The following is a 25387-nucleotide window of genomic DNA, read 5'->3' as shown; positions in this document are numbered from 1 at the left end:
ATGCTTGAATATTTTTTAAGCACCCGTGTGGTGAAAATGCACGTCTTTGTTATGAGTTTACAAAAATCCAACTTTGTGTGAGACCATGAATGCATCCTGACTGAGTTCTGACTGGTGACTGAATGAGCATGAAGCGAAATGAGAAGGGAAATGAGTAATACTTTGAGTTATTAATTATTATTAATGAGTTATTTGACGATTCTAAAAAATAAATTAGAGCTCATTTAAAAACAAAAGTTTATCTCCAGTACTAGCAAGAGTACTCCAACTCGTCTTTTTTTTTTTTTTCCCTCCAATGTTGTTTTAAACATACAACGTTTTGCGGCTCCAGGCTATTTTTCTTTAGTGGGCAAGTGGGTGAAATGGCTCTTTTCATAGTAAAGGTTGCCGACCCCTGGTGTAGACTATTGCAACTGTGCAGCATTTAGGTGTTGGAAAAAAGGACTGGGATTTCCTGTGAGTTTAGCCGACCCCGTCGTATTACTGATCTTTTAATGACAATAAGTTGTGTTTTCTACGAGCCGTGTCCAAAGCTAGATTATTATTTATCTTAGCAAGCAGGGAAATATATCACTTACATGTCATGGCCTCTACCAGTCCTGAATGAAGTGATAGTCGAATCTCCAAACTTACTTGAACACACCAGGTGAATCCCCCCCTCACGTGAAAGAGTCCCAAACATCCGTCCAAAACAAAACACGAGTCGGGTTAAATACTCTTCTAATCTCCCTGTCGGAAGCACCGCAGCGGAAGACACGTCAAAAGCCCGACATCAAGTTTGAGAGCTGCGGGGAGGTAAAACACACAAAACTGGCCGCTTACCTTCGTCCTCGTCCTTTTCCAAACCTCCACCGGCGACCGCTCCTTCCTCCGCCTTCCTCGCCGTGTCACGACCGCCGCAGACCCGCAAACCGCACAGCCGCCCCTCGGTTTACTGGGGAGAAGCAACGGAAGGTTCGCTAACCCACGCGTGAGGCTAGTGAGGCTCGTTGCTAGTGAGTGTCCGTGGCCGTGTTGGTGTGTGACAGCCAGTTTGGAGAGACGGAGCCCGGAGAGAGAGATGAGAGAGCCGGGGGGAACTTAGGGGGAGTTCCCGTGAGCCGCGCGCCGGGGCGGGGGCTCGTCGAGAGTGACAGGCCGGTCCGGTTGTTAAGGCGGATCAATTCAACGGGCGGCTTGCGGGCCAAATGAGACCCTCGAATGACGTCAGACCAACATGCCAGGTTCGGTTCAAAACCCGGAGGCACCTAACATTTTGGCAGCAGAGTGCTATCATTAATAATAAGGACTCATCGACTAATTACTAATTACTCATTTTGCAGTAGGTCGGCTTCTGTCACACTGGGAATCTCTGACTAGCACTTTCACAGTACGTCCTTTTTTTTTTTTTTTTTTTTTTTTTTTTTTTTTGTCCCGTCCAGCCATTGGGGCAGATAGTATTGTTGATCTAAATGCCCTTACATGCTAGACAGATTTGCTCTGTGTCAGGAAAGGTGTTGGCTACAACTTCCCTGTACCATGAAATTTTATTTGCCGTTATTTGATGTCTTTGTTATGCCATTTGGGACAGTACGTCCTTAAAAACAACACACTGGTACCCTTGGGGGAACTTCAAATCCCTCCAGTGGGGTACTACGCCGGTGGTGTAACGGCACACGCTGCCGAGGCTACAAAAATATTCCATAGGCGGTACTTACGGAAAAAAAGGTTGAGTGTGCTTTTCCATTCTTTTTTAGGTGGATACATCAAAGTATTTTATTGTTTCAGCCTCTCCCCCACACGGAAACGGCGTTCTGGGTGCCCTGACAACGGGTTTTGAAGACAAGCCAACATCTGACAAACTGACCCCAAGCTGGAACCCTGAGCGGCAAACATCTTAAAAACATCTCTCCTACAAACTCCAAGCACAATAAATAAGTCACTTCTTGATATCATGTGCAGGGGTGCCAAGTATACGCTTGTACGATAAAACGTGAGCTCTGAGAGACGTCGATGTGACCTCTTACCTGTGAGTGCCCCTTGATGGGGAAGTTGAAAGTCAAGGTTAAAACCCATGACCCTGGAGGGTTAAAAACATCTAAATGGGGACACGGTCGGTGGTCCCTCCACCCCCTTCGCAACTGCTACCGGTGTGAAGTTTCCACAGTGAGGAGTGACAGGGAGCGTCACTGATGGATGGTGTGTGATGGATTTGATTTAGAGCACCCTGCTACACACACACACACACACACCTTAGAGGCCTTGCAAAATCCTACTGGAATGCGTGTCCTGTAACAACATCAACTATGAGAAGGCACACGTCACATGATGCCATGTGTGGTGTGTGCATGTTCAACTGGGCCTTTTGCGTTTAGACTCGGCATGTCTGATATTGGCTTTTTTGCCAAAAAACCATATGCCCATATTGTCCAACTTTTCTGATATCCGAAAGCAGAGTCAACATAGTTCAGTATATTTCTCATCCAAATAGCAGTCATTGTTATTGAACTGCACTCGGCATCGGTAACAACCTAATGGGACCTTACAGCTTCAGTCTACCCCTTGACTTGTTGGTTCGATAACCCTGTAGGACAGGGGTCTCAAACTCAATTTACCTGGGGGCCACTGGAGCTAGGGTCTGGGCAAGGCTGGGCCGCATCAGGTTTTCCAAAAAAAACAAAACGCTTTTATTAAAAACAGAAAAATATACAAACTTTTTCAGTGCTTTGGTTCCGATTTTCTACAATAAAAGCTCTGATAAAACATTCCACTGTTCTCAAATATCTTCATTTTTATTTTTCTGCACAAAATAAGATGAAAAATAAACAAATCAAGAATAAAGAAAATCAATCAATCAGTAATAAATAAATATAATAATAAGATTAAGATTAAGATTAAGATTAAGATTAAGATTAAGATTAAGATATTAAGATATGCCTTTATTCGTCCCTCAGTGGGGAAATTTGTATTGCACAGCACCAAGAGTACAGAGTCAGTTAAGCAGTACAAAATACACAATATAGAAAAATAAACAATATAAACGACCCAAGTATTAACAAAAATCAACAGTTTTTCCCAGAGTTATATACAATACAGTATGTAGATAATATGAGACGAGATGAGATATATGACCAGTCTATACACTGAGGTCTTGTTAGGGAGTTAATATGAGGCATTATGGAAATACTTCACATAGAACTTAGTATATTGCATTTAGAGCCCTTAATATTGCACATGGAGGTTGATCAGATATTGCACAGTGAATGGGGTCTGGAGTAACTATACTGAATGTAAAAAGCAAAGTATTACACAGATGTACATAGCAGTGTAGAAGTCTATTGGGAGCAGTGCTGGTTGTACAACCTGACAGCTGCAGGAAGAAAAGACCTGCGATATCGCTCCTTCACACACTTGGGGTGAAGCAGTCTATCGCTGAAGGAGCTCTCAAGTGCTGTCAAAGTGTCCTGCAGGGGGTGGGAGTCGTTCTCCAACATGGATGATAGCTTAGCCAACATCCTCCTCTCTCCCACCACCTCCACTGGGTCAAGAGGGCAACCCAGTGCAGAGCTGGCCTTCCTGATGATCTTATCCAGTCTCTTCCTATCCGCAGCCGAAATGCTGCTGCCCCAGCAGACCACTCCCTGGAAAATGGCTGAAGCCACAACAGAGTCATAGAACGTCTTGAGGAGTGCCCCTTGCACTCCAAAAGACCTCAGTCTCCTGAGCAGATAGAGTCTGCTCATGCCCTTCCTGTAAAGTGCTTCCGTGTGATGAGTCCAGTCCAGTCTATTGTTGAGATGAACACCCAGGTACTTGTAAGATGTCACCATCTCAATGTCCATTCCCTGAATGTTCACTGGTGTTGGAGGAGAGTGGATGCGCCTGCGGAAATCCACCACCAGCTCTCTGGTTTTCCCCGTGTTGATCTGGAGGCAGTTCCGCTGGCACCAGTCCACAAAGTCCTGTGTCAGTCCTCTGTACTCCAAGTCGTCCCCATCTGTGATGAGGCCAACAATTGCAGAGTCGTCAGAGAACTTCTGCAGGTGGCAGGTTGGTGTGTTGTAGGAGAAGTCTGCTGTGTAGAGGGTGAAAAGGAACGGAGCCAGGACCGTTCCCTGCGGAGCCCCCGTACTGCAGACAACTGTGTCGGACACACAGTCCCGTGTCCTCACATACTGTGGACGGTTGGTGAGGTAATCCAGTATCCACGATGTGAGGTGCAGGTCCACCCCTGTGTTCTCCAGCTTGTCCCTCAGAAGTGCTGGCTGGATGGTGTTGAACGCACTGGAAAAATCAAAGAACATGATTCTCACCGTGCTCCCAGGTTTCTCCAGGTGAGAGAGCGCTCTGTGCTGGAGGAAGATGACAGCGTCGTCCACCCCAGTGCCAGGTTGATAGGCGAACTGGAGCGGGTCCATCGAAGGACCCACCAGGGGGCGGAGATGGTCAAGGATCAGCCGCTCCAGGGTCTTCATCAGGTGTGATGTAAGTGCCACCGGCCTGTAGCTGCTGAGGTCCTTGGGGTGCGGCGTCTTGGGGACAGGAACCACGCAGGATGTCTTCCACAGCTGTGGCACCCTCCCCAGCTTCAGGCTCAGGTTGAAGATGTGCTCAACAATCCCGCACAGCTCGTCCGCGCAGGACTTCAGGAGCCTGGAGCTGATGCCGTCTGGTCCCGCCGCCTTCCTCGCCTTGGTCTTCCGGAGCTGGTTTCTCACCTGGGATGTTGTGAGGGTCAGGTTGGAGCAGGGGGGCTGTGTGCGGGGGGAGGTTAGTGAGGAGGTTGAGCTGATTAGGTGAGAAGTGGTGGGGGATGGCTGTGTGCAGGAGGGGGAGGTGGGGGTAGGGCTGTCCACTCGAGGTGTCGATGGGGGGAGTTTCGGCAGAAGTTTCGGCAGGAGGTGCTGGGCCGGGGGATGGGCAGATGGTTGATCAAACCTGTTGAAAAATAGATTCAGATCGTTAGCCTTTACCTGGTCCCCAGCAGCCTGGGAGTCGGGCCCCTTGTGGCCAGAGATGGTTTTCAGGCCTCTCCAGACTCCTCTGACGTTGTTCTGCTGCAGCTGTTCCTCCATCTTTTTCCTGTAGCAGTCCTTCCCCTCCCTGATTTTCCTCCTCAGCTCCTTCTGCACAGCCTTCAGCTCTTCCCTATTTCCTGACTTAAAGACCCTCTTCTTCTCCTTTAGGAGAGCCTTTATGTCCGGATTAATCCACGGTTTGTTGTTGGAGAAACACCGTACAGTCCTGGTGGGTACAGTGTTTTCCACACAGAAGTTTATGTAGTCTGTGACGCAGTCAGTGAGACTGTCTATATCGTCCCCATGAGGATGGCAGAGTTCCTCCCACACTGTTGTGTTGAAACAATCCTTCAGAGCCTCGTCGGCTTCATCAGACCATCTCTTCACTGTGCGGGACACAGCTGGCAGCCTGCGTACCAGAGGTTTGTACACAGGCTGGAGATGTACCAGGTTGTGGTCTGATCTTCCCAGGGGAGGAAGTGCTGTTGAATTGTATGCCTCCTTGGTGTTGGCATAACACAAGTCCAGTGTTTTATTGTCTCTGGTGCAGCAGGTGACATACTGGGTGAAGGTGGGCAGGGTGGAGGATGGAGAAGCGTGGTTGAAATCACCTGAGAGAAGAAGGAGAGCCTGCGGATGTTGTGTCTGTAGCCGGCCCACGGCAGAGTGGATGACGTCACAGGCCGCGTCGGCGTTAGCAGAGGGGGGAATGTACGCCGCTATCGCGATAACGTGCGAGAATTCCCGCGGCAGATAGTACGGTCTCATGCTAACGGCTAACAGTTCAATGTCTTTGCAGCAGAGTTGCTCTTTAATAGTGATGTGCCCAGAGTTACACCATCTATCATTCATATAATAATAAATAATAAATAATAAATAATAATAAAAAGTTAAGAAAGCACATATAGTTGGTGGGTAGACAAATGATTTTTTTCATATGAAAATGAACAAAGCATTATTAGAGCCCTGTAGACATGACAAAACACGACTATAGTCACATTTATACTCTTTTTATTTACAACATATTGCGCAACTGCAGGGTCTCGAGACACATGCTAACTCGCAAACTAGAGAGCTAGCCACCTAAACGGTAGCCTTCAAGTTATTTCCTTTCAACTTAAATAGCCAAAAACTTACCACTTCCACACGCATAGGGAGGATAACTATTAACAGTTATTTAACCTTTAACATGAACATGAATCAAACGTAATCATTTTTTCTGGGTACATGATACCATACAGCATCCATATCAAACTTACTAACATTAAACTTTCATATCAAGGCGGGGGCCTCAAACTAGTGTCCTGCGGGCCGTGTGTTTGACACCCCTGCTGTAGGATGTTTGAAGACGTTTCAAAGGACCGTCTTACTGCGCCCAGCCTCAGCAGCAATGGCGTGCGGCGTCAGGCCTTGCTTATGCAGCTCATGAATCCCACAACGTTCAAAGCTGAGAAAAGCTGTTTTTTTTCCTTTGCCACCAAGAGTTCATTACATTCCATTTCGTTTTCTTCCGCTTGTCCGGGTCACGGGAGCAGCGGTCTCAGTAGGGAAGTCCAGACTTCCTGTTCTCGGGCCACATCTTCCAGTTCCACTGGGAGGACACCAAGGTGTTCCCATGCCAGCTGTGAGACATCATCCCTCCAGTGTGTCCTCGGTTCTACTGGCTGGGCTTGCCCAGAACACCTCACCAGGAGATGTCTGGGAGACATCCAGACTAGATCGCCTCAACTGGCTCCTCTCGCTTTGAAGCAACAGCGGCTCTACTCCGACCGAGCTCCTCACCCTATCTGTTACTTTGGGTGGGTTCAGCCCCCCACGGAGGAAACTCATACCTGACACGATGAATGCACATTTTTGCCAAGATTTTGTCTTTTAAAGGCTATGGTCTGAAACCTTTGATCAGCTGATGGATGAAATAGGCTGCTATTTCATTCCCATTGCTTCCTTTTGCATCAACCTCCTTAAGATCCAACAGTGCAAACCAACTGACGGATGGCGGCAGAGCTCCAGCATTTATTTTAAGATGCTAATGCTTTCGTTTTATTTGAACGGGCATCAGGTTACGATGGAATGCATCCCATAATCAATTCACAGTTCCACATGTCCAAAAGGAGTAGGAAGAAGCAAAGCATCTGTTACGTTTACATTTGTTCACTTCCTGCCTTCCTGGTATGATTCTTATTGACACATTCAGAAGTATAAGGTGATGTAGGAGGAACCATGTAATGACATAATGGTTATGTCTTTACAACCGTAACAATAATGATCCTAGATCAGGGGTCAGCAACCCGCGGCTCCAGAGCCGCATGTGGCTCTCCAGCCTCTTTGTTGCGGCTCCCTTTGCAATGCTTGAATATTTTTTAGCACCCGTGTGGTGAAAATGCACGTCTTTGTTATGAGTTTACAAAAATCCAACTTTGTGTGAGACCATGAATGCATCCTGACTGAGTTCTGACTGGTGACTGAATGAGCAGACAGGATGCTATCCAGTTCTCTCTGACAGGTTAACATGAAGGGAAATGAGTAATACTTTGAGTTATTTGAGTTATTAATTGTTATTAATGAGTTATTTGACGATTCTAAAAAATAAATTAGAGCTCATTTAAAAACAAAAGTTTATCTCCAGTACTAGCAAGAGTACTCCAACTCGTCTTTTTTTTTCCCTCCAATGTTGTTTTAAACATACAACGTTTTGCGGCTCCAGGCTATTTTTCTTTAGTGGGCAAGTGGGTGAAATGGCTCTTTTCATAGTAAAGGTTGCCGACCCCTGTCCTAGATATAACCATGAAAATGGTAATATATAATAACAAACAAACACAACATTACAGACATTTCTCTCCAGGGACCAGGGACTCTTATCCTATCCTACAGTTTCATATAAGTATGTAGAAAGTCATCATCAACACTGTACACACTCCCGTTTTTGTTCTTCTAGATCAGTGTTTTTCAACCTTTTTTGAGCCACGGCACGTTTTTTTACACTGGAAAACATCACTAAGTCTATAGGAGGAACGAGCTAGGTGTTGCCACACGGACCGATATTACATTGCTCTGCCAGTCTTTACACCACAGACACTCGACAGTAGCCATGTTTACATGAGGAGTTTTTCTCTTTCCGAATGACTTTTCCAGAAACAATGGTATCCATGGAAAGGAATATTCCAATCTCTTGTCTACATGCGTCGCTATAATCAACCAGAATAGTCAATGGGGCATTTGTAGTAAAACTTCCCCGAGTTGTTCATTGTTGGAATAATTCCGTACTGCCAGTTTTTCGTTTGTCCAGTCTTGAAATTTAGTTTGGATCAAAAACAAACTTTCCGTAGCAGTCCAGTGCCGATTGCTGGCTTCCATTTTTAAAACTGAAGAACGTCTGGAGCTGCGTGTTACGTCATAGCTGAGCATGCGATATGATAAATTTAACCAGGAAAGGATCAAATTCAATCTTGCCAATATTTTATAATTCAACTCGGTACATGTTTTATATAGACATATATTTACTTTTGACTTATGGACTTATGAATGGCTATAGAAGGGTTTAGATTGTGTTCCACAGATGGCGCTAATGCACACGAAAGCTGCCAACCGCCAATAAACAACAGAAGAAGAAAAACGCACCCTGACAACTTTCCGTTTGAGCGGCTACAAGATACCTCAATCGGATTGGGGAAAGGAATATTCCACCCCTGTTAATCCGATTTATATATTCATTCGGATTGGCACTATTCTTTCGGAATGAGGCATATACAAAGGTTAAATTCTTTCAGTTTGAGCAAATAAACCAAATGCAATTGGAATATTTGGGTCCACGTATACATGGATTTTGACATATTTGCAAATGATGATTAATAAATGTTAATTATAAAAAGTGATATTGGCTAATTCCTCACGGCACACCTGACAATTTCTCAAGGCACACTAGTGTGCCGCGGCACAGTGGTTGAAAATCACTGTTCTAGATCCTTGAAAGCCTCGACTCTGTCCTCGGAACGTAGTCTTTGGACAGTCTTTGTAGCCTACATCGGTGGTTTGTTATAATAATGGTGGTAAATTGTGAACGCTGGAAGATGATCACTGATGTCATGAATTACCAGGCCATTGGTGGTCATGTGATCAAAGTCATTGGTGAATATATTATCCATTAAGGTGGCACAGTGGTCTGTTGTTCTACTTGGTCTGGTGATTTTGGGAAACAAAGTCAAGCTATACATTGTGTCTATAAAATGGTCCATTACCTTGTTCTTGTATGGATTTAGAAGATCAATACATATGAAAATCCTTTTTATGATTATTGTCTGAAAAGGTTGTTTTGATCCAATCTTCAAACATTTCTATCCTTGAACGTGGAGTTCTTTTGTCTTTACAGATCTCAACATGTCATTGACGTGTCATATACCACTTTGTCATGTGGTCGTTTGTGGTGTCCTTCCCGTGGATGCAGGTCATCTCGTAACCTTCCAGCTCCAAGTCCACGCCTTTGTCCGTGTTCAGCCAAGTTTCCCAGATTGGTGTCCGTTTGCAGATCTTCTGTTTAAGCTCTTTTTCCATTTCCACATTCCACATTCCACATCTTGGTATTTTTCCAGATCCTTGATATTTTTGGCAACAAGCACTCTGGCCTCCGGTCCTCCATTTAGTTTGATTACATTTTTGCAGTTGCTTGCTTTCTCAGGTCACATGCTTTCTTAGCAATTTCAGCATTGAGCTTTGTCAGATGCTCATTCATGAAGACGTTTGGACCTTTCAGCTTTCCCTGTTTCAGGACAGCGGAAACTTGAATTTCCTGGTCGTGAACTCGACCATGACGACTGATCTCCTGCATCTCCGGGGTTTGATTGTGTAGATCCACCTTCTCATCAATTTTTCTATTTTCTGTCCCATATTTTCCAACCTTTCGTTAGCAACCTCGTGATGCCCTCTGGTGGGAATAGCTTTCATTGACCTCAGCGGGTCTCGTGGATCATTAAAAGCTGTCTCCGTGCTTACAATCATGAGCTAGCGGCTACACTAGTATGTCCGCGGGGTGAACCCTTCCTCTTTAACTTTGGTATGTTGCGGTTGCAGAGATGTTAAGGAGTTCGGGCTAGGAGCAGCTATTAGCCCGGCTAGCCTTGTAACGCTTATCGGCTACTTACTGTTCCTTTGTTATGGTGACTTCAGACATCGCTTGTCCTGGATTAAGAGTTGTCACAGGGAGTTTAAAACTCTGAGAGCAATGTCGGAGCTTGCGTGGGTATGTCCCTCCCTGTCAACAGGAAGTGAAAAAAGACAAGTGTAGCGAAAAAAAGACGTGTAGCAAAGCCTGCTTTTTTTTTTTTAAATAAAGAAGCTGTCCTTCATGGACTCATCTACTGTAGAAGTACAAAATCGATTGTTAGGCACATAGTAGACTATTATCAGTGTAAAATGTCAACAAAAGGACACAAGTAGCCATTCCATCAGAGAAAGACAAAAAACCTTATCCCTGATCCTTAAAAAGAAGCAAGGATGGGAGACTGTGGAGGAAAAGTGCCAGAGGGGACGAACGGGATGAGAAGAATGAGAGACGAGGGCGATGACAGAATGCAACAGAGAGCGTCACTCAGCACCCCGAGCGTACACACAAAGCACACATGAGCTTGCCTTGAGGACTCGCGCTCCTCCTCCATGCGAGAGCCTCAGATGCCTGGAATACGACCTCATATGGTGCTGAGGACAAGCAGGACACACCATGGCTATCCAACCACGAACACCAACAGCGTTCGTTTCTTAACGTGAGGTTTGTCAGCACAGGGACATGTCACATGATCATGTGCAAGGCGTGTCTAGACATACTGTACATATTAGTCAAAGACTAGGAAAAAGGGTTGCAGTAGTCCAGGGGTGGGCAAACTACGGCCCGGGGGCCACATCCGGCCCGCCAAGTGTTTGAATACGGCCCGCCCAATCTTTCCAAAGTATTTCATTGAAACTCAACATACAACCTGGCATCATGGCCTGAGCCAACCTTTTGATGGTTGTATCAATTTCGTTTTTTGACATGGTCTGTTGTTTACAAAGTGCTCCAGAAAAAAGGGACACAAGCACATAATAATAATAATAATTATTATTATTAGATTATTATAATTATTATTAGAACTATTATGATTATTATAATTATTATATTAATGCTAATTATTATATTAATTATATATAATACTGTTGTTATATTTGCATATTTTACATAATAATAATATAATAACTATTATTTTAATTTTATTGTAATTATTATAATATTTTATTATTTTTAAAATATTTAAATATAAATATAAAATAATAAATAATAATAGCAGATTGCATGACAATTTTACAGATACAATAATACCAGGTGGACTGTTACATGTCAAACATATAGTCTGCCCCCCCCCCACGTAAATTTTGTCATATCAATGCGGCCCGCGAGTCAAAAAGTTTGCCCACCCCTGCAGTAGTCCATCCTGGACCTGATGAAGGCATGAATGGCTTTTTTAAGGTCGGCTCGGGACAGAAAAGGCTTAACGTTTGACAGGAGCTTAAGCTGGAAGAACAGAATATATTCATGACATGAACTTAGGCTTCTCTTGCTTATTTCTTCCTAGCAGATACCTGCCAGCTTCCTCCTATGCACCAACATGGTGCTTGTGTATTATTGGCTGTAGTAGCTGCCCTATGTGTTATTTGTTGTTCTGGCATTTTTGTGTTTCCATGGTGATGTCTTGTGTTCCCCCCTCGTGTTGGCTATTGCTAGTCCAATTAGAGAATCTCTTCCTTTAAGCCAGGGGTGTCAAACATACGGCCCGCGGGCCGGATCCGGCCCGTCTGGTGGTTTGGTACGGCCCGGGGAAGAAAGCTGCATTGTATAAAAAAAATATGAATTTAATTTAAAAATTGTAGTTCTTGTATTATCCGCTAGGGGGCGCATTTTCCCTGTTTAAAAGATATGTGCGCAGCAAGCGTTAATTCTGACGTGAAACGGTACAAAGAGAAGATTTCAGGGCTGTTGATGGAGTTTGAGAAAAGATTTCAGGTTTTTAGCGAACTCGAAACAGATTTTGCAGTTTTTCGCTCAACAGTGAAGGTTATTCATTTGTTCAAATTGCTTTCCAGATGTTGAAAAACAGTGTTTTTAAGTTCCACAAGGCTGGTATAAATGTTTTTGGAACATTGTTACTAATTCTGTGATCAGTTTTATGTACAACACACTTAAATATATGTTTAACTGTGTAAAAGTGTTGTTAAAATTGCACATACTTTATTTATGTTCTTATGTTATTCTCTTGTTCATAATATATTGTTCATAATGTAAAAGGAAAATTCTGTTAATAAACATTTTGATAATTTACTCATTCTTTGCACAAATTATTAGTATTAGTGACTAATACAAAGGAAAAAAGTGGGCTTATTGTTAGTTCTATGTCATTTTGCAATGAGTTTACTGGTCCGGCCCGCTTGATCTCAAATTAAGCTGTATTCGGCCCGCAGACCAAAGGGAGTTTGACACCCCTGCTTTAAGCAGCCCGACGTGCCCCCGACCATCCCTTGTGGAGCTCAATATAATCCATGTGAGGGAACTTGTGCTAAACGTCCCTCATAGCTAGAATTTGCTCCGAGGAGCCCCCAAACCTAACTTAAGTGCTGATTGAACGCCAGAAAGCTTGTTTCGATGACGTGCCCCCCCCCCACCACCACCATGTGTCTGCTGATGTACTTGTTCTTGTCTCGTGTAGTTGGCCCCAACAGCTGCCTCCTGTCATGGCGGCTGTGCAGCAGCTGCAGCCAAGAGGGAGGATGGAGGAGAAGGAGGGCGACATCCAGCTTAACAAGCACTCTTTTGGCTGGAAGAGAAGGGGGGGGGGGTGAACAGAACATCAGGATCCCATTTGGAAAAAGGCTCGCTGGGGGTGGAGGGTGCACAGGAAGTGTGAAGCTGTGTGTTGTGTTCAATGACCACTGTGTTTAACACTTCACTTTTGATGGCTTTTACAGCACCGACTGTCCCCCTTCAACCCCCCCCCCCCCCCTCGTGTGCATCATCGGGTTAAAGGTCATGGCTAAGGCATGCAGTTGTCCTCATCAGTTCCTATCAGTTCCTATCCTGATTCATGACCCTTGACCCCTGCGGGTACAAACTGATGGATGGCTTTCTCAAACTGGGTGGGGAAGCAGAAGTCTTTTTTGTTACTGTTTCTTTTTCATGTTGGTTGGCTAAACACGCTATCTTGGAAGCAACAACGGTTTATACACACCAGGGCTCAATGACAATTACACACCATACACAATACACGCAGGCATTCATATTTTCTTATGCTTCCTTTGAATTTTAACCATCAACCTACAAGGACAAGAAATGATTAATAGTGACTCACGCGTATTTCACATTTCTTCTGATTGTGCCTCTTCATTATGGCACCAGTCTGCTGTAGAGTTTTTGCATCCTTGTTGCAGTTTCTGTCCATTGTTTTGGCTGATTTCACTAAAAGTGAAATGATATCTAAAAACTTGAATATCATTTGGCCAAACTGTCTTACAGTCGAGCACAACACTTTAACTCACTTGCAAAAGCGTGTATCTTTCTCGGAGCTGTTCGCTCATGCTTCGACGCTAATTACTTTCCCGTAAATTGTCAGTAGCACCAAAATGCAAAGATCCTTGACAATTGCTCATTTCATAAAACAAACCAGCAGACTTTTTCACCACTCTTTGTTTTTTGTTTTTTTGCAAAATACATTTGCATGCTTCAGCCAACATTGTGGCTCACCTGCAAAAAGCTCCTATGTGAGTCCATATATTGTGTATAATGTTTTTATCCAAATTTTATCCTGGACATCATCGTGTCCTGGTGTTGGATCCTCCTCCTCTTACGCCTCCTCTTCTTCCTCTTCTTCCTTTTCAAGCTCTATACCAGGGGTGTCAAACTCCCTTTGGTCTGCGGGCCGAATACAGCTTAATTTGAGATCAAGCGGGCCGGACCAGTAAACTCATTGCAAAATGACATAGAACTAACAATAAGCCCACTTTTTTCCTTTGTATTAGTCACTAATACTAATAATTTGTGCAAAGAATGAGTAAATTATCAAAATGTTTATTAACAGAATTTTCCTTTTACATTATGAACAATATATTATGAACAAGAGAATAACATAAGAACATAAATAAAGTATGTGCAATTTTAACAACACTTTTACACAGTTAAACATATATTTAAGTGTGTTGTACATAAAACTGATCACAGAATTAGTAACAATGTTCCAAAAACATTTATACCAGCCTTGTGGAACTTAAAAACACTGTTTTTCAACATCTGGAAAGCAATTTGAACAAATGAATAACCTTCACTGTTGAGCGAAAAACTGCAAAATCTGTTTCGAGTTCGCTAAAAACCTGAAATCTTTTCTCAAACTCCATCAACAGCCCTGAAATCTTCTCTTTGTACCGTTTCACGTCAGAATTAACGCTTGCTGCGCACATATCTTTTAAACAGGGAAAATGCGCCCCCTAGCGGATAATACAAGAACTACAATTTTTAAATTAAATTCATATTTTTTTTATACAATGCAGCTTTCTTCCCCGGGCCGTACCAAACCACCAGACGGGCCGGATCCGGCCCGCGGGCCGTATGTTTGACACCCCTGCTCTATACAGTAAATACAGTACATGTTTGGCAGCAGTCACAATTATGTACAGACTGATCATAATGTTAGTCATGTCTATATTTGTTCATTACACAACCTCAAGTTCATTTATGCTAGCAAACTACCTGTGAGCACACACACCAAACAGCGGCCACACTAAAGCTAAAGCAAAAGCAAAAGCTAACCAAGGTTCTGCTGTTATTTATAGCTCCAGTGGTCCAATCATGTCCAAAGTGTCAACCATGTGTCTTTATGTTTTACCTTTCGTCCTGACCAGAGGACCGAACCACAAGTGTGTTTCTTACCTTCGAGATGTTTTGGTGGTGGAGAAATAACGAGCTCCTAACAACAAGGGATGACATGACATTCAAAACCTCCTGCATTTGAGCCACTTAAATGACCGTTAAGAAGTGTAATTCCAGTTGGCGACACAAGAGAGGCCCTCCATACCGCAGACTGACTCCATTTTTAATGCTCAGCACACACACACACACACACACACACACACACACACACACACATCACCATATATCACATTCAAGTTTATACTCTTTGCATTCCGCTGACGCTCTTATTCGGACAGATTTCTGGCACCCGCCACTGACTTCTGCAGAGCTGTTTGGAGCAATGTGTACCCTAAGTTTAGGATTTCAAGATGGCCGCTAATGGACGTCACATCAGGACAGGCGTCAAGTGGCTCTGATGCAACTTTTGTGGGTGTTTATTGAGTATTTATAGTATTAAAAGTGAGTGTCCTATTTGCTATTTGCTTTTTCTTTGGCTTTCTTTGCTACAGGTTATGGGAAGGAAGCAGACTCACACTCAAAACAGTAAGTCAGCATGTACCATCGTGTTTACCTTTTACTGTGTTTTAAAGTCTTTGCATTACGTCTTTCATTATAGCTCTGCTATAAATTTCAAATACCTTGTTTTTTTATAGTAACTTAAACGGGTCATTTAAGTCATTTTTATCATAGCAAGGTGACATTGAAATAACATAGAATTGATCATTTTCAGTGTTGGGTCATTTTTATTTGTTAGTATTTTGTGAGTTTTTATTTCTTACACTATTTTATTATGAAAAGTCATTTTTAGTTTTCTTGTTATTTTTTCCACTTTGATTTAAGTATTTTTTTATTTGTAAAATTTTATAGTCCAGTCATTTAACATTTATATTTATTGAAATTGTTACGCTATTTAAGACATTTTTATTAGTTTTACTTATCATTATTATTTTTTCATGAATGTAACAGAATCTATGACGAATTTTCAATGTTGGGTCATTAAATTAATGTCGGACGTCAATCAATTTGCACCATTAGCAAAGTATGCTAACATTCCAATAATGTTGGCATAATAACGACAGATCAAGGCGGTTTCAATTGTTTTCTCACGTGAGCATTGATCAAATGTTGAAATGACAAAGTCAATCAAAATCACTGAGGTGGGCTAGGGAGGGCAAAAGGGGGTCAAACTCATAAAATATGCAAGTCTGACCTGTCTATGTGGCGCATGTTCAGCATCACCGTGCAGCCAAAAGGAAGTCCAACCATTTGATTTCCTTTTTTAGCAGCCCTCATTACGCCTTTCACTATTTGACTTGTCACGCCGGCTCCACCGGGGACCAAAAAGGTTCATCTGACACGGTCGGGCGGCCTCGCTTGTAGCTTAGCCGTGTTTTGGAAAACGGGGCTCGGTGCGTCTAAGGCAGGGGTGGGCAAACTTTTTGACTCGCGGGCCACTTTTGATTTAACAAAATTGTCCCGGGGGGCAGAATATATATTTAATACACACTATTTTACGCTTATAATTCTGACAGTCCGCATTGAATTATTAGTATAATTTTATCTGTAAATCATACTATCAGCTGTCAGTATCAGACCACAGCAAATTACAAAATTTAATTTTACAGTTTTCTGAATCAAACATCCGACTTGACTTATGTTGCCAGCTGTTGTTAAAACTGTTAAAATTTGAAATATTTAGAAGCAGTTGATGTTTGCTAAATAATCACTAATAAATACAATAAATCACTATATTGACAGTTACTATGGTACCCATTATGCCATGGTATGGTCATGTCACCTCGTACTTCGGTACGTGACAAAAAAAACCTTACACCATATTAGGAAAGCAGGAAGTGATCAAATTATTATGTCATTGTAGAGTCACATCACTTCTGTACGAGGTACATTATTAAAAAAAAACAACAAAAAAAAAACTTAAACTGTATTATGGAAAGCAGGAAGTGAACAAATGTAACAGTTACTGATTGTAAAAGTACCAGATGGAGGGGTAGGATTTAATAAGCTTTGCTTCTTCCTACTCCTTTTGGACATGTGGAACTGGGAACTGATTATGGGATGCATTCAATTGTAATCTGATGCATGGTCATATGAAATAAAACCATGACCATTACCATAGAAAGCAACTGGCGGGCCGGATTCAAACGCTTAGTGGGCCGCATGTGGCCCCCGGGCCGTAGTTTGCCCACCCCCGGTCTAAGGGGTCAGATCCTCCTTGCCGTTGTTTATGTTCTCACAAGCGAACCTCCGGGGACGGAGAGTCGGATAAGTCACGGTCACATTGAACCCGTGGGAAGTCGGAAAAGTGGCACCGCTTTTTGGACACGCAGTCACTGAACAGGAAGTCATTGATCTTCCATATCGCTCATGCAGTTTATTTAAGGTGTTCATCTTAAATAAACTTAATAAGGTGTTCATCTTAAATAAACTTAATAAGGTGTTCATCTTGCAACATCAAAGTGATTGAAGCATTTTCACTTTGCTGCATTTTATCGTTGTATTGCTTATCTTTGCCAAGCGCTGAGCAGAGTTTATGTTTATGCCAGCGTTTTGTCTGTTTTGGTTCAAAATAACTTGAAAGCTTTTGAATGGTTTGGGCTGACATTTTCAGGAAATATTACAAATGGGATATGGAGGAACTAATTCAATTTTGGGGGTGACATGGATCACCGTTGAGATCTAGATCTCTCTAGAACTTTGCGAAATAGGACCATTTTTAGTATTTGTGTATATATATCCACTAAAATAGTCAGAGAACTTGAAAAAAAATACAGGACAAGTTCCCAACAGGTTCAACAAAATATCAAAGACTGATTGAAAAAAATATAGGATTATTATGTTGGTGTAAATCACAATATGGGGGCAACAATGCCGCTTGGAGGAGGTCTGTACTGCCCGAGTGCTTTTCTAGTTTTATGCAATTTTTGTTTTTGGATCATTCCTGTGCTTGGAATGATCCAAAACACATCACTTTGACCACTGTCGTTTCAAATGGCCAAAATGGCTCCAATACAGTAGTGTCACGTGGTACAATTGGATGTGCACAGTATTATTTTGTTATATTTAAAAGTCACAACCTTGAGGAAGTCCAATCTATACGAGGAAGTCCAATCTATACGAGGAAGTCCAATCTATACGAGGAAGTCCAATCTATAGCATTAACACAGCTAAAACATTTTGGAACTCCAGTCACTTGTCCTATTTCGCCCCCGTGTGGCCAACAAGGTGTAATACACATTAGCTTACGAAAATAACACCCGGATGTGTATTTCATTGACTTAGCCAAGCAAGCCCGGAGCGTAAGTTTATGCAGAAATACAATCATACGACGTTGAATTAAAGTGACTTTGATGTTTTACACCCAACGTTTTTAATGACACGCTTATAATTTCGCAGTGATTATTTAGGCGCAGCCGTTCAAATCCAATGACTTGTTAGCAACAAAACTGCTATGATCAAATCCAATGACTTGTTAGCAACAAAACTGCTAATGTCAAATCCAATGACTTGTTAGCAACAAAACTGCTAATGTCAAATCCAATGACTTGTTAGCAACAAAACTGCTAATGTCAAATCCAATGACTTGTTAGCAACAAAACTGCTAATGTCAAATCCAATGACTTGTTAGCAACAAAACTGCTAATGTCAAATCCAATGACTTGTTAGCAACAAAACTGCTAATGTCAAATCCAATGACTTGTTAGCAACAAAACTGCTAATGTCAAATACAATGACTTGTTAGCAACAAAACTGCTATGATCAAATCCAATGACTTGTTAGCAACAAAACTGCTATGATCAAATCCAATGACTTGTTAGCAACAAAACTGCTATTGCCTTTAGAGGATGCACTCCGGCCCCCCCAGGGGCCACGTACGTTACCTTTGCTCTTTCCGACCACCCAAAAGACTGCACGGTGACATCCAGACGTTTCAGTAGCATTTTCCTTCGCACTTCATATTCGTTCACGAGTGCTTGGTTGATGGCGTCGATCTTTTCCTGCCAAGTAATACGCAGCATAGTGTTCATTTTACTTCAGTGTACCTCGACTAGTAATTCATCTTTTTCCCGTGAGCTACTTACCATGTGCACGGGTCCGAAGGCTTTCTTCAACAAGGGCTCTCCAATATGATTTGACGGGACGCTGCATGTGGCTTTTTTCAGCTAACATATACGACAAACAAATAGTATACAGTAACGGGGGGACTGGACTAACTGGGAATTGACATCATAAAAGAAATGTTCAATGTTTCCACGATTCTTTGCTACGGTTGTGATTGATAAACCGATAAAGCAATCGTCTCCTGCATTAATAAGAACCAGCCATAAATCCCCCAAATCATCATCCTTAAAGATGACCTATTATGATCATTTTGGGTCCTTTGTATTGAGTTGTGGACTCCTATAGAGAAGCTACACCTAATAACCCGATACCTCTCATTCATTCATTCATTTTCTACCGCTTATCCTCACGAGGGTCGCGGGGGTGCTGGAGCCTATCCCAGCTGTCTTCGTACAAAAGGCGGGGTACACCCTGGACTGGTGGCCAGCCAATCACAGGGCACATATAGACAAACAACCATTCACACTCACATTCATACCTATGGACAATTTGGAGTGGCTAATTAACCTAGCATGTTTTTGGAATGGCGCAGACCTCACAGCTAGGAGACCAGGGTTCGGTTCCCGCCCTCGGCCATCTCTGTGTGGAGTTTGCATGTTCTCCCCGTGCATGCGTGGGTTTTCTCCGGGTACTCCGGTTTCCTCCCACATTCCAAAAAAACATGCTAGGTTAATTAGCCACTCCAAATTGTCCATAGGTATGAATGTGAGTGTGAATGGTTGTTTGTCTATATGTGCCCTGTGATTGGCTGGCCACCAGTCCAGGGTGTACCCCGCCTCTCGCCCCAAGACAGCTGGGATAGGCTCCAGCACCCCCGCGACCCTCGTGAGGATAAGCGGTAGAAAATGAATGAATGCTTATTACTACTACTACTACTAGTAGTACTACTAGTAGTAGTAGGCTAGTATTAGCCTGCTTTTGCCCTATTATATACAATTTGCCAGAGATTTGTGTTGTAAAATAAAAATAAATAAATACAAAACTTAAAATATTAAAAAAATTAAAAAAAATTAAAACATTTTAAAAATTTTAAAAATTTTAAAAATTTTAAAAATTTTAAAAATTTTAAAAATTTTAAAAATTTTAAAAATAGAAAATTCAAAAATTCAATGAAAAAAAATCTAATTATTTAGGGGGACTTAAGAACATTTTAAAATAGGCCTAATGACGCCACTAACTCTTAGGTTAGGTTAATTAGCCACTCCAAATTGTCCATAGGTATGAATGTGAGTGTGAATGGTTGTTTGTCTATATGTGCCCTGTGATTGGCTGGCCACCAGTCCAGGGTGTACCCCGCCTCTCGCCCAAAGACAGCTGGGATAGGATAAGGTAGAAAATGAATGAATGAATAATTAATTGTTGCTAGTACCGTAATAAAGAGCAGTTTAAAAGCGCCTTTGCACGTCTATGTTCAGGCCCTAATAATAAACATATCAGTTTCAAGATGGCCGTTGCCTGTCTGTGTTTGGGCCCTAGTAATAAATACACACAGTACTTTGAAGGGGATCTTTGCATGTGTTCAGGCTAATTATAAACATTTCAAAAAGCGTAATGTAAAATATTTCTGCAGCAGGAGACCATAAAAAAACGAATGTCTGTGAAACATCGGTATCGGTTTATTCACCCAAGCATTGGATCTGACATCTTGTGGTCTTCTTCTGTTGTCTCGGGCGTTTTCCCCATCTCCTTTTTCAAAGTGCCGATTTCCAAGGCAAAGGACTCAATCAGCTGGAAAGAGACACATAATAACTTTAAACCATTATCAATGAGGTCAAAATACAGTATGATGACAATACAGTCATAGCTGGCTAATATTTTAAAAGCTACCAAATACTGTATGTACTGTACGTAGAAACAACTGACGGCTGGGTCATGTACCTTGAAGAAACTGCTTTTCCTCTCCTTTTTGTAAGGCTGACAGAGTTTATGAGCGGACATGTCGTAGAATCTCCTGGAGGAGAAAAAAACAACAACATCATCAATGTCATACCTGCTTCTGTAGTTCTATTTCCCAGTAACAATATTCCAAAATAAAAATAAAAAAAAATTATTAAAAAAAATACAAATACTTAAACTATATTAGGAAAGCAGGAAGTGAACAAATGTTTGCTAAATCCAAGGATGAAGAGTCTTGAACCAGTCATGATGTGCTATATATATCACTATATTGACACTTACTATATACTAAAGTAAAATACAAATAAATACATAAAATTTCAAATAATAATAAAATCAAATGAAAATAAATATAATTTAAAAAATAAAAAATAAATAATTAAAAAAGGATCAAATAAAATAAAAAATATTTTTTAATTTTGTTTTTTATTTTTTATTGCTAGAAAATTAATAATCATATTTTTATAATTAAAAAATTAATAAAAAAACAAAAAAAACTATATCAGGAAAGCAGGAAGTGAACAAATGTAACAGTTACTGATTGTAAAAGTACCAGATGGAGGGGTAGGATTTAATAAGCTTAATTGATTACTCAATTGTAATCTGATATGTTCAAATGAAATGAAACCGTTACCATTACCATTACCATTACCATTACCATTACCATTACCAAAATTGGAGAAAGCACTTGAGAGGGTGGGCTGTTTGCCCCACGAATGAATGCATACAGAAAATAAAGTACTACAAGCTACTACTACTACTACAGCCTTTAGAGGTGCAAACTTTCACTTTTAAAGTATGAATTTCTGCATTCTTTTTTTTTTTTTTTTAGTTTTTTTTCTTTTTGTTGTGTGCTGTGCTTTTGCTGGAGGTCACGGTGGAATCAGGACATCCGGTCTCATGCAGAAATGAGAACTGAATCTTCCGGTGAGGCACACACACCACAGCTTTTAAACATGAGTCAATCCCCGGACCTTTTCCAACTTTAGGCCATCGTTCCTTCATTTTCAGCTTTTGTTGCTTGGGGATATACGTCGACATTAAAGTGTATTTGATCCTCCGATTGGGGAAAGGAATATTCCACCCCTGGGAATCCCATTCTATATTCATTGGGATTGGCACTTTTCTTTCGGAATGAGGTGTATGTATACAAAGCTTATATTCTTTCAATTAGAGCAAATAAACCAAAATCAATTGGAATATTTGTGTCCATGTATACGTGGCTTGTCCACAAACACACACCTTAACCCTTGTATTATGTTACGGGTCAATTTGACCCGTTTCAGTTTTTGTGTTGACCAAAGTACTGGTTATCCTTTCTTTTTCTTCATGAAATTTTGTGACTTTTCCTCATCTAGGGTCATGAACACAAAAACTGAAACGGGTCAAATTGACCCGTAACATAATACAAGGTTAACTAGCATGATTTGTTAACAAATCATGCTAGCATAACTAGCATGATTTGTTATCATGCTAGCATAACTAGCATAACAAATGCTAATGCTAGCATAACAAATCATGCTAGCATAACTAGCATGATGCTAGCATAACTAGCATGATTTGTTATCATGCTAGCATAACTAGCATGATTTGTTATCATGCTAGCATAACTAGCATAACAAATGCTAATGCTAGCATAACAAATCATGCTAGCATAACTAGCATGATGCTAGCATAACTAGCATGATTTGTTATCATGCTAGCATAACTAGCATGATTTGTTAACAAATCATGCTAGTTAACCTTGTATTATGTTACGGGTCAATTTGACCCGTTTCAGTTTTTGTATTCATGACCCTAGATGAGGAAAAGTCACAAAATTTCATGAAGAAAAAGAAAGGATAACCAGTACTTTGGTCAACACAAAAACTGAAACGGGTCAAACTGACCCGTGACATAATACAAGGGTTAACTGAAAAGAGAGACATTCACTTGAAACACACACATCACAAAAGGACTGTGGTCACCATCAAAGCATCCATGCTGCACTTTACACCTTCGGCCACACCCTGCACTCTGAGCACTCTGAGCACTCGGAGCCAAGGCTTCAATTAAAGTGCTGCCCACGGACATGCCGGTCAAACCCTAAACTACCATTTCCTGCAAGGAAAAAGAAGCAAACCTGCTTGACAAACCTGTTTTTAATATTTTCAGTCGTCCTTCGCCGCATCGCAGTTCCAACATCGTGTGATTCGTTAATGAGTGAATGCCATTTCATGGTTCCAAAATCACAACTTGCTGATATAGTTCATCTCCAAACAGCTAAAATAATGCATAAGGCTAAAAATAACCAATTACCAATTGTCATCCAATACTAAAAAAATGTAAAAATTAAAAATAAAAAAAATAAAAACACTTACTATGGTACCCATTATGGCATTGGATGCTCATATCACCTTGTACTACGATACGTGACAAAAAATATATATTTTAAAAAAATTATTTTTTTAATTTTTACAAAAAAAATAATTTTTAAAAAATAATATTTTTTAAAATAATTTATAATAATATTTTTTAATAATACTTTTAAAACAATTAAACTATATTAGGAAAGCAGGAAGTGAACAAATGTAAGAGTTAGTGATTGTAAAAGTACCAGATGGAGGGGTAGGATTTAATAAGCTTTGCTTCTTCCTACTCCTTTTGGACATGTGGAACTGTGAACTTATTATGGGATGCACTCAATTGGAATCTGATAAAAAATATAAAAATAAAAATAAATAAACAAATAAATGAAAAAATAATTAAATGATATTAGGAAAGCAGGAAGTGAACAAATGTAAGAGTTAGTGATTGTAAAAGTACCAGATGGAGGGGTAGGATTTAATAAGCTTTGCTTCTTCCTACTCCTTTTGGACATGTGGAACTGGGAACTGATTATGGGATGCATTTAATTGGAATCTGATGCATGTTCTAAATTTAAATTAAACCATTACCATTATTAAGTTTTTTTTATTTAAATTAGAATTTTTTGTCACGTACCGAAGTATGAGGTGATATGACCTAATATAGTTACGTTTTTTTAAATTTTTTTTTTCTTCCCTGAGATCATATTTCCCCTCTCTTGTAGAGAAGTATTGGATGATATTTTTAGCTAATTGCTTATTTTTAGCCTTATGCATTATTTTAGCTGTTTGAAGATGAACTATATCAGCAAGTTGAAGTATTTGTCATTTTACAAATAAGGACTTTGGTGAGACGAGTTATTGCACAAGAGGCACAATCATAATAATAATAATAATAATAATAACACGGGCTACTGTCAGGGACATAAACCACGACAAGCTAAAACTCAACTCTGAACCTCCCGTCACTTAAATCTTAAATGCCGTATTTAATCATATTGTGTCTACTATATTGGGTAATACAAGTGTAAAGCCGCTATTACAATACTTTGATGAGACAATAGCCACCGCAGGAAGTAGTTTTTGGGTGTTTGGAACAAATTGGATTTCATTGCTTTCCTATGGGGGGAAAAAAGCCTCGGTTTTCCATCTGACCTTTTGGAACAATATTCTATTATATATATTAATATGTTATATATATTAAATATATGTATATATATTAAAATGTTAGGTTTTTCTTAAATTTCTTACCATTAAAAGCAGCAAAAGACAAGTTCTGCTTACTTTTTAACTGTCAATTAAGCTTGAATTAAATCTATTTTTAGAATACAAATGGCCCCCAGGCCGTGTACATTGGACACCCACATGCTAAACAATAGTGTAGTAGGTGCTTTTAAATAAATAAATCTATATTTGGAATGACTTGAGCAAAAATAAATAACCGGTGTTGTGTGCTTTTGTTTATTATGCATGTGGTGCTGCTCATTTGCATACCGGAAGAAAGGCTCCCTCTGTCTTCTCACAAATCTTAGGAATACGGTCACAATTTTAGCCTGGAAAAATCAGTTTTATGTGAATAATTGATGCCTTGACGGCCTTTAAGAAGGTATTTACGGAACACAGTCGAATATAAAGCATGGGGACGATAAACAGGATTAAAAAGGTAGAAAACAACACGGAAGAAGCTAGCAGGAATGCGAATACATAAAATAACTTTACTTACTTTTGTCAAGGAACAAACAGCCTCCAAATGCTTTCGACGACTACAACATGGCGGTCACCTGATCAAATGTTTCACACCTTCACACAACTAATCACCTTTTCTCATCGTGTCATCGAAGGATAGTTAAAAAGCGGAGAGCTTCCATGATACTTGACAGCCTTTTCCTCTTTGTGGGACTTTTTTTTTTTTTTAGCGCCTGGAACTTTAGGAGACAAGACTTCCGCTGGGACATTTCACAATAAAAGTACACGTCAGGAACCGGCTGAGATTTTATTCCCTATGGAGTTAAAAGTACTTTAATCAGCAGTTATTTGAAGCCACTTTAGTGAGCCCCTTCTTTGCGATGTCATAATGACTTTGAACATACAAG

At 40.9% G+C, this 25387-nt stretch overlaps 1 protein-coding gene and 2 long non-coding RNA genes across 4 annotated transcripts in view; 1 reads left to right on the top strand and 2 right to left on the bottom strand.

Moving 5' to 3' along the window:
• Nucleotides 1-2578, bottom strand: part of ppp2r3a (protein phosphatase 2, regulatory subunit B'', alpha) — a 63953-nt gene extending 61375 nt beyond the window's left edge. Inside the window, exon 1 of the mRNA XM_058057890.1 lies at nt 823-2578. The gene's annotated coding sequence lies outside the window, so the exon portion shown is untranslated. The remainder of the gene's footprint in view (nt 1-822) is intronic.
• LOC131107665 (uncharacterized) lies at nt 674-2744 on the top strand. Its single transcript, XR_009120297.1, has 2 exons — nt 674-795; nt 1768-2744. It is a non-coding gene; the product is annotated as an uncharacterized LOC131107665 (long non-coding RNA).
• A 16118-nt stretch (nt 2745-18862) lies between these two features.
• On the bottom strand, nt 18863-25206 carry LOC131107664 (uncharacterized). 2 transcript variants are annotated; one of them, XR_009120295.1, is made up of 5 exons: nt 25018-25206; nt 20932-21004; nt 20678-20781; nt 19014-19094; nt 18863-18929 (listed from the first exon to the last, which is right to left on the bottom strand). It is a non-coding gene; the product is annotated as an uncharacterized LOC131107664 (long non-coding RNA). The 2 variants fall into 2 exon arrangements; XR_009120296.1 differs by lacking the exons at nt 18863-18929; nt 19014-19094 and adding an exon at nt 19848-20367.
• Between the last annotated feature and the right edge of the window lie 181 nt (nt 25207-25387).

The sequence above is a fragment of the Doryrhamphus excisus genome, chromosome 19, assembly GCF_030265055.1.
Source record: "Doryrhamphus excisus isolate RoL2022-K1 chromosome 19, RoL_Dexc_1.0, whole genome shotgun sequence".
NCBI classification, from domain to species: domain Eukaryota; kingdom Metazoa; phylum Chordata; class Actinopteri; order Syngnathiformes; family Syngnathidae; genus Doryrhamphus; species Doryrhamphus excisus.
Note: the sequence above shows the minus strand (reverse complement) of the source record. Positions and strands in the feature narration are given on the sequence as shown.